This window comes from Hyperolius riggenbachi, chromosome 1 (assembly GCF_040937935.1).
Source record: "Hyperolius riggenbachi isolate aHypRig1 chromosome 1, aHypRig1.pri, whole genome shotgun sequence".
Taxonomy (NCBI): domain Eukaryota; kingdom Metazoa; phylum Chordata; class Amphibia; order Anura; family Hyperoliidae; genus Hyperolius; species Hyperolius riggenbachi.
In genome coordinates, this window is record NC_090646.1 from 569,921,793 (window position 1) to 569,931,704 (window position 9,912).

The 9,912-nt window shown below is 46.5% G+C and overlaps 1 long non-coding RNA gene across 1 annotated transcript; it reads left to right on the plus strand.

The window, feature by feature from the left end:
- The first annotated feature begins 549 nt into the window (after positions 1-549).
- LOC137557647 (uncharacterized) lies at positions 550-4,815 on the plus strand. The gene is made up of 3 exons (XR_011029604.1): positions 550-825; positions 4,346-4,438; positions 4,725-4,815. It is a non-coding gene; the product is annotated as an uncharacterized lncRNA (long non-coding RNA).
- Positions 4,816-9,912: the final 5,097 nt, after the last annotated feature.

Genomic DNA, 9,912 nt, shown 5'->3' on the forward strand with positions numbered 1-9,912 from the left:
CCTGTAAGCCAATTCGATCAGATTAATGGAATTGATCCGTTTTTTTTTTCTATCCCCCACGCCCCTCAATCTGATTGGGTTAATTAACAGGTTTTCACCCATTAGTAGACAAAACTGATCATTTCCAATATTATGGCAAGAATCAGAACTGATTGATTGTCTGCGGGCAGCTGGATTGTATATTTAATATACAACCTTTAGATGCACATAAATCAGATATTGATCATTTACCTGTGCCAGGGGCGCCGCCAGGCACCAAGCAGGCCAAGCAGCCGCTTGGGGCCTCATGGTTTTAGGGGCCTCGGAGCTCTGTGACGTCGCTGTGACGTCACTGTCCGTTCTCGCGCTGACTGTGTCCGCAGCTGGAGGCCTGGAGCGAGGACGAGGAGAAAACTACTGGTGCGCACGCACGCAGGCTCAGTCTCAGCCGCCCAGCCCATTGCTTTCTGGAAGGGCGGAGCTGAGCAGCTGAACTCTTCGTGCTAGACAGACAGCTCAGTCCAGCCCAACTTGCTGCTGACTGACTGTCTGGACTAGGGGCGGAGCTGAGCGCGACGACAGCTCAGCTCCGCCTCAGCCCTTCACCGCCGCCAATTTCGCGCCAAAACACACTGCGCAGGCGCACAATCTATAAAGCGCAGTGCGTGCCGCCGCCATTTTGACTTGACTGAGACACTCAGTCAGAGACTCAGCGGCGGCAGCAGCACATGGACCAAGTCCACGATGGAACTAGCACTTGGAGGAGGACGAGATGGGGGCCTCCCTCAGCCTGCAGCCACAGCCAGAGGCGGGCTCTTTTAATTCCACCAACCGTGCCTGGCTACTGTAAGTAAAAAAACTTTTCTTCAAGTTCTTCAACTATTTGATGTGCTTCTGCAGGCAGTTCAGGCTTGTGTGTATTGGGCTGGCTGCCTGTGATTATCAGGCCCTGAGTGAGGCCTGCTGTGTGTGTACTGGGCTGGAGGGCTGTGGTAAGCTCTCTGGGGCTGGCGGTGGTCAGGCCTGAGGCCTGTGTGTACTCGGCTGGGGGGCTGTGGTCAGGCCTGTGTGTACTGGGCAGTGTTTAGCTGTGGGGTGGGCTGGCAGTGTTTAGCTGTGGGGTGGGCTGGCAGTGTTTAGCTGTGGGGTGGGCTGGCAGTGTTTAGCTGTGGGGTGGGCTGGCAGTGTTTAGCTGTGGGTGGGCTGGCAGTGTTTAGCTGTGGGGTGGGCTGGCAGTGTTTAGCTGTGGGTGGGCTGGCTGTGGTTAGCTGTGGGGTGGGCTGGCAGTGTTTAGCTGTGGGGTGGGCTGGCAGTGTTTAGCTGTGGGTGGGCTGGCTGTGGTTAGCTGTGGGGTGGGCTGGCTGTGGTTAGCTGTGGGGTGGGCTGGCTGTGGTTAGCTGTGGGGTGGGCTGGCTGTGGTTAGCTGTGGGGTGGGCTGGCTGTGGTTAGCTGTGGGGTGGGCTGGCTGTGGTTAGAGCTGTGGGGTGGGCTGGCTGTGGTTAGCTGTGGGGTGGGCTGGCTGTGGTTAGCTGTGGGGTGGGCTGGCTGTGGTTAGCTGTGGGGTGGGCTGGCTGTGGTTAGCTGTGGGGTGGGCTGGCTGTGGTTAGCTGTGGGGTGGGCTGGCTGTGGTTAGCTGTGGGGTGGGCTGGCTGTGGTTAGCTGTGGGGTGGGCTGGCAGTGGTTAGCTGTGGGGTGGGCTGGCAGTGTTTAGCTGTGGGGTGGGCTGGCAGTGTTTAGCTGTGGGGTGGGCTGGCTGTGGTTAGCTGTGGGGTGGGCTGGCTGTGGTTAGCTGTGGGGTGGGCTGGCTGTGGTTAGCTGTGGGGTGGGCTGGCTGTGGTTAGCTGTGGGGTGGGCTGGCTGTGGTTAGCTGTGGGGTGGGCTGGCAGTGGTTAGCTGTGGGGTGGGCTGGCAGTGGTTAGCTGTGGGGTGGGCTGGCTGTGGTTAGAGCTGTGGGGTGGGCTGGCTGTGGTTAGAGCTGTGGGGTGGGCTGGCTGTGGTTAGAGCTGTGGGGTGGGCTGGCTGTGGTTAGAGCTGTGGGGTGGGCTGGCTGTGGTTAGAGCTGTGGGGTGGGCTGGCTGTGGTTAGAGCTGTGGGGTGGGCTGGCTGTGGTTAGAGCTGTGGGGTGGGCTGGCTGTGGTTAGAGCTGTGGGGTGGGCTGGCTGTGGTTAGAGCTGTGGGGTGGGCTGGCTGTGGTTAGAGCTGTGGGGTTAGAGCTGCTCTAATAGATGCCGCGCCAGTTCATAGCCTGCAGCCCTGCTCCAGCAGCTGGCATAGTATTCCGGCAAAGCAGGGCTACAGGAAGATGGTGTTCGAAGCCCTGTACTAAAGACTATTTGTGTCTCCAGTACAGGGCTTCAGGCGTCATCTTCCCATAGCTCTGCCTGTCAGCGTGGGAGACTGCAGTGCAGGAGCAAAATGTTTTGTTTTTTTAGTATTCACTAACAATTTACCAAGTGTGATAAATGTTTGATAAAAGTGCGGTAAAACAGGTGATTGGTGATAAAATTGTAATATGTACGTAAAAAAGCTTTTTTGACCACAGTAGGGCAGCCCATGTACTTGCCACCCATTACATGACCCAGGAAAGCCTGTCGCATTTAAAGTGGGACCTCAACTCTTGCGCAGGACAGAAGGAAACATATATAAATGCACCCTGTATGAATATAATTTAGCCTGTCTAATTCCCCATCATCTGTGAATCACAACTGTAATTTGAGCTCTCAGCTGTGCCAGCTGGCTGCCTCAGAAGAGCAGCTAATGTGTAAAAACAGGATGTTAACCCTATTTCTTCTATGAAAGCAGGAAGTACACACTGGAGATTTTTTGGGGGATTTGTATCAGCTGTAACAAAAGTTTTTCTTTCGTCTTCTTTGCCTTCTACGTAAAATTGACAAACGCGAGCGAACAAAGCTCAAAAGGTTCCACCCTGAAGGCCAAAAGCAGAGAAGTGAAAATTATCACCTAACATTTGTATGTGATAAAAAAAATCAGTAATTAACACCAAGTGTTCAGTTGAGAATCTCAAATTGGAGATACATTTAGAGGTAATTACCACACTTTTACCTCACTTTGACTGCAAGAGGTGATTTAGGGAGAAAAGAAATGGTGAATTTCAAAATGGAGATATTTTGGTTGGTATTTATCACTACTTAAATTACTTTATGCGGTAACTCATTGTGAATAGAGCCCAATGTGTGTTCTGCTGAAATGTGGCTCATATTGCATTTGGTTTCTGGGGTAACTGTTGCTGCAGTTATTATTTAATGGTCATAATTGGCTATATTTGCTGCTGTGGGGTTACACTCCGCCTATACAATGTCATGGCCACACCAATTTTTCGGCGAGGCACAAAATTACCTCCGGTGATAATTACCGGCTATTTTTAAGGTTCACTAAACATGATTTTACGAGTGTGATAAATGTTCGAAAAAAGTGCGGTTAAACGTTTGATAATTGTTTGGTAATGTTGCATTAAATGTGTTAAGTGTTTGGTAACTTTGCAGTAATTGGTCGTTAATGATCTGAAATACAGCTTTTTTGACCGCTGTAAGGCAGCCCTTATGCTTGCCGCCCATTACACAGATGATCCAGGAAAGCTTGTCACATTTAAAGTGCACCTGAACTCTTGCCCAAGAGAGGGAAAACATAGAAGTGCACCCTGTGTGTAGATAGAGTTTATCCTGTCTAATTTCCCACTCATCTGTGAGTAATCACAACTGTATTTGAACTCTCAGTTGAGCCATCTGGGTGCCTCAGCAAAGCAGCTAATTTGTAAACACAGGTTTTTAACAATGTCTGCTTCCATAAAAGCAGGAAGTAGACAAACTGGAGATTTATTGCAGGATTTATATCAGCTGTAACACGTTTTTAAAGGTTGTTATGCTGTTGCTTATCTTTTAGAGCAGAGAGGAATTTCTTCCTCGGCATCAATAAAATCTAAAAGACTGTACGAGGTGTGAAAGTGCGCCTTGAGATTAGACACTCGTCTTTTCTGCCTTCTATGTTAAATTGACAAACAAGCATACAAAGCTCAAAAGGCTCCATCCTAAAGACCAACAGCAGAGAAGTGAAAATTATCACCTGCCCTGTATAGGTGATAAAAAATACTTATCACCAATTATCTGCACAGTTATTCAATTAAGAATTTAAAAATTAAGGAGATACATTTTTGAGAATTATACAATGGAGATCTTTTGGGTGATATTTTGCACATACTATTTTACTGCATGCGGTAAGGCATCGTGAATAGAGCCTAATGTATTTAGCTAGCAGTAACCCCTTGTGCAGCAGGTACAGTACATAGCCATTTCCCTGACTGCCCTCAAAGGAGCTCACAATCTAATCCCCACCACTAATTTCCCTGCAGCACTGAAGCATTGCAGAAGCCGCTCACGACAGGCTGTCCAGCCAGCGACAACCCACTCTTTCCAGGGCAGGATATCCTCACACCATCCACTGCGTGAGTATTCTTTCAGCTTAGTCTCCTCTCTGCCATAACGTTTTTGTCTGGCCATAAAACAATGTATTTATGTAGCCGTGACCTCTTGTGCAGCACTGTACATAGCCATGTCACTAACAGACTGCCCTCAGAGGTGCTCACAATGTAATTGCTACCATAGTCTAATGTCCTACTGCTTTATGTATTTATCTAGCAGTGACCTCTTGTGCAGCACTTTACATAGCCATGTCACTGACTGCCCTCAGAGGAGCTCACCATCTAATCCCTACCACTAATTTCCCTGCAGCACTGAAGCATTGCAGAAGCCGCTCACGACAGGCTGTCCAGCCAGCGACAACCCACTCTTTCCAGGGCAGGATATCCTCACACCATCCACTGCGTGAGTATTCTTTCAGTTTTGTCTCCCCTCTGCCATAACGTTTTGTCTAGCCATAAAACAATGTATTTATGTAGCCGTGACCTCTTGTGCAGCACTTTACATAGCCATGTCACTAACTGACTGCCCTCAAAGGAGCTCACAATCTAATTCCTACCATAGTCTAATGTCCTACTGCTTTATGTATTTATTGCAGAGAGAAACACAGCGATTCCAGGAGCAGCTCATCCAGTATAAAACTTCAACTTTTAATTATCTTCATTATATAAGACAACATCACACGGCTAAAAATGTATAAGCACAAATACTTATCAGGCCATTGCAGATGGAAAGAGTTGCGGAGGTGTAGTCGACGTCCGTTTTGCCCCACAATGAGGGCGTTCTCGAGACCGAACCATTTTTTCCTTTATGTATTTATGTAGCTGTGACCTCTTGTGCAGCACTTTACATTGCCATGTCACTGACTGCCCTCAGAGGAGCTCACAATGTAATTCTAAGTCTTGTGTTCCATATTATGATATAGCAGTGATCTCTGCAGCACGTTACAAATCCATGTCGCTGTGGCAGTTAGCAATGTCTTACCAGTGGTGTAGCTAAGGAGCTATGGGGCCCCCCAAGCACTATATACATTGATACTACAACAAAACCTGCAAATGGCAACCAGTGTCAGAGGTGCAGGAAGGGAATGGGGAACAGCTTGTTAATTTCCACTATTCAAAGTATCTATAGAAGTTATTATGAGCACAGGACCAACAGAAAGAGAATACTGCAGTTGAGGCAGGGCCCCTCTAGCCCAAGGGCCCCGATGCAGTCACAACCTCTGCACCCCCTATTGCTATGCCCCTATGTCTTACCATTGTAACGGTATACAGCATAATTTCATTGTTATAAACTGATGTAGCAAACAGGTACCAGCCAATCTCCACAATGCCTGGTAGAGTAAACTCCAATATAAGAAAACTTCTGTTATACTAAACATATATATTTTGGGCCTTTTATGTGATGACTCTCAATATAGTAAACAGTGGGCACTGCATGCGTCAGACGTTGGTGTGAAACCTGTAGTTGCCTACTCTTCAGGTTGGTTGCAAGTTGATTCCGATTAATAATTTAAAGACAAGAATGGTGCTGGATATACAGTATAAATAAGCTGACTGTGTAACATGTAAAATATTAACATGACCAAAAGAGTGCAGCATTGCCACTTTCACTTTGCAACTACAGATACATTTGTTTCACCTCCACAGAATTGTACACTACCAGGTATCTCTTCCCTTGTTAGTAATGATGGTCCTGGTAGTGTGGAGCTCAGTACAAGCTACTTTCACTAGTTGCGTAGATCAGTGTTCCCCAACCCTGTCCTGAAGTTCCACCAACAGTGCATGTTTTGTGGAAATCCAGAGGTAGTTAATTAGCTCTGCTGAGAACCTAATTACCTCACCTTTGCATATTTGTGGTTTCCTGCAAAACATGTACTGTTGGTGGGCCTTGAGGACAGGGTTGGGGAACTATGGCGTAGATCACTGTAGGCCATCTCACTCTTGCTGCAAAACTGAGTGGAGAGGAGATTGCCAAGTCCAGCCTGCAGAGGTATCAAAGGCTTTTGCATTAGAAAGGAGTGGCTTATTACTGGATGCATTTTAGAGAGGCTTCATGTTTGGCTCAAGTGTGAGCAGATTTTTTTTGTAAGAATGTGCCAAGTTTCACCTGTGGAGGCATTAAAGCCACTTACAGGATGCAAGTGGCTGCCTCTATTCAGTCATGGTTGCAATTTTTAAGAAGCTTTGGATACTGCACTAGTGTTGTCTAGCCTGGCTATACAGCCTTAAGTCATACTTAAAGGGAACCTTAACTGAACGGGGGTAAAGAGTTTCACTTACCTGGGGCTATTACCAGCCCCTTGCAGCAGTCCTGTGCCCTCGGCGCCGCTCTGGAAACCTCTGGTCCCCCGCTGTCACTTAGTTTCGTTTTTGACGACTCACCAGTCGCTGGACGCCATGCGTATTATTGGACGCATTCACCAATGCAATTAGCGCTATTGCGGACCGCAACGCGTACAAAAATACGCATTGCCACATTACGCACGCGTAGATATGCGGCAACGCGTATTTTTGTACGCGTTGCGGTCTGCAATAGCGCTAATTGCATTGGTGAATGCGTCCAATAATACGCATGGCGACTGGTGAGTCGTCAAAAACGAAACTAAGTGACAGCGGGGCACCAGAGGATTCCAGAGCGGCGCCGAGGGCACAGGACTGCTGCAGGGGGCTGGTAATAGCCCCAGGTAAGTAAAACTCTCTACCCCACGTTCAGTGAAGGTTCCCTTTAACCTTGTAGTCCACCAAATGAGCAAGTCAGTGGTGGTACTGTACCTCCAATGGGAGAACAGTTGGTCCTCTGCAGCAGAAAATGTACCAGGGCATGCTGGGCCATTTTCTAGGACAATTCTTTTTATAGTAAACCCCTATTCCTGGTCCCTTGGAATGTGCTATATCTTGAAATAAGACTTTGATGTATGTACTACTAACCTCTTTTGCAGCCCTTTGCAAATAGTTATCACTGAGTGCACTCACACATTACAATCCAATGCTACCATATTATGTATTTATCAGTAACCACTTCTGCAGCACTTTAAATTAAATAGTCATATTGATGCTGAGTGCCATAAGTAGGGCAGTGGAGTCAGCACAAACATCATCCAACTCCCCAGTTTCAGAAACTGCCGACTCCAGATACCCAAAATTGCTCAGACTCCTCCTCAGCACTGGCCTTCACAGGAACTATAAATTTAATGCCGATCATAGTCTAGCTTACATGTGATCTATGGTATTTTTATATCACTAATATCTTCTGTAGCAATTTAGGTTACCTGGTCATATCACCAAGTAGCTTGCACTCCAATCCCTACCATTGTAATGGAATAATGCCTTGCAATGTTTATGTAGCAGTGATATTTACTGCAGAACTTGCATTCAAATCTTGATTGTCCTCCCTGGGGTTTTAAAACTACCTACTTTAGATTTGTGTAGTATAGACATTTTCAGATGCGCTGTAAAGCTGTCTTAAAGGGAACCTAAAGTCACTAAAAAAAGAGATTAACTCACCTGGGGCTTCCCTCAGCCCCCTGCAGACGATCGGTGCCCTCGCAGCTCAGGTCCGATGCCTCTGGACCCGGCGGCGAGCACTTCCGGTTTGGCCGTCACCGGCCGACAGGCATGGGAACGCGAGTGATGGTTCGCGGTCCCAGCCGGTATATCGCCTCCTATGCTTCTATTGCGGCCAGGAGGTCGCAATAGCAGCATAGGGGGAGATGTACAGGCTGGGAACGTGAACAATCACGCGCATTCCCATGCGTGACGGCCAAACCGGAAGTGGTCGCCGCCGGGTCCTGGGACATCGGAGCGAAGCTGCGAGGGCACCGATCGTCTGCAGGGGGCTGAGGGAAGCCCCAGGTGAGTTGATCTTTTTTTTTTTAGTGACTTTAGGTTCTCTTTAAGGCCCCGAAAAATTGCTGTGAAAAGATTGAGCGTTACATGTGGCTGTCTGTTGCACATTTCTGTATGTTCTATAATGCAGTTGCAAATATATCAGATGCAATTTTCAGCATCTATAATCTTACATCTGTTCATTTTTCAGTTTTGCAACTGACAACCTCATCTTGGACACAACCAGAAAAATCTTTTCAATAATGAAACGACAATTTGAATCTGGTGCTAAAAAACGAGCAAAAAAAGCAAGACATGAGGCATTAGTGAAATCTATGCGTGGTACACTTGATAAATTTGTGTCAAAAAGTCCTAGTCAGAAAACCCAAGACTTGCCGTCACCCTCTGTCATTTGTTCATGTGACCCACAAGAGTCAGTGATTGAGCCAGAAATGTGCACTTCAATTGTTCCTGATAGTGTTGAACATGAAGTAAACAATGACTCTGAATCAAGTGAACATGAGGGTGACCTTCAGGAGTCTAATGTCATAGGCAATATTAGTTCTGATTCTGAAGCAAGCGCAGTAGTCAGTGATGATCCAGCTTTATGGCCAGAAATTACAGAAAACCTGCGTATCTTGCTTGTTGAAAGGGGTCCACACCAAATAGTGGAATATGATTTTCCTAGTGATCATCTGAATCGTAGATTTACACCACTCAACTATTATCGCAAGATGAACAATGCTGAGAAAATTCTTCGCACTTGGCTCATGTATTCCAAGCTAAAAAATGCTGTTTTCTGCTTTCCATGCAAATTATTTAGCAACCATTCCAAAACCATTAGCTTTGCAAGTGATGGGTTTTCTGACTGGCGGAATTTATCACAAGCGTTGTCATCTCATGAAAAATCACAAGAACACTTACAAAGCTCACTACAATGGAGAGTACTTGAAATTAACCTGAAATGTTGTAGTACAATAGACAAACGCCAGGAAGCTTTAACTAATCTAGAAAAGGCTCATTGGCGCAATGTTCTTCAAAGACTGCTAGCCATAACACAACACCTAGCTGAACGCAACATGGCTTTTCGAGGCAAAGTTCAACGACTGTATAAACCCAACAATGGGAATTTTCTTGGACTCGTTGAACTCTTTTCACAATTTGATCCAATTATGTCTGAGCATGTTCGAAGAATTAAAAATAAAGAAACCTTAGTCCATTATCTTGGCTCTGACATACAAAATGAGCTAATTGCACTCATGGCTGATAAAGTTACTCTGACCATATTTGAACGGCTGAAAACCTCAAAATACTATTCAATCATTCTGGACTGCACATCAGACATAAGTGGCACAGAACAAATGTCCATTGTGTTGCGTTTTGTACATGTTGCACAAGATTCTGTTCAGATTTGTGAACATTTTGGTGGATTTCTGAATGTTTCAAGTACGACAGGAGAGAATCTGACGAATGTTTTATTGTCCTTCTTGCAAAAAGCTGGAATTGCCTTAGATGATTGCAGAGGGCAAGGGTACGATAATGGAAGTAACATGAAGGGTAGAAATAAAGGTGTGCAGCAGCGCATCTTGCAACTCAATCCTCGTGCTTTCTTTGTACCTTGTGGATGCCACAACTTAAACCTGGTGGTTGCAGATGCTGCAAAATCCTCTGTA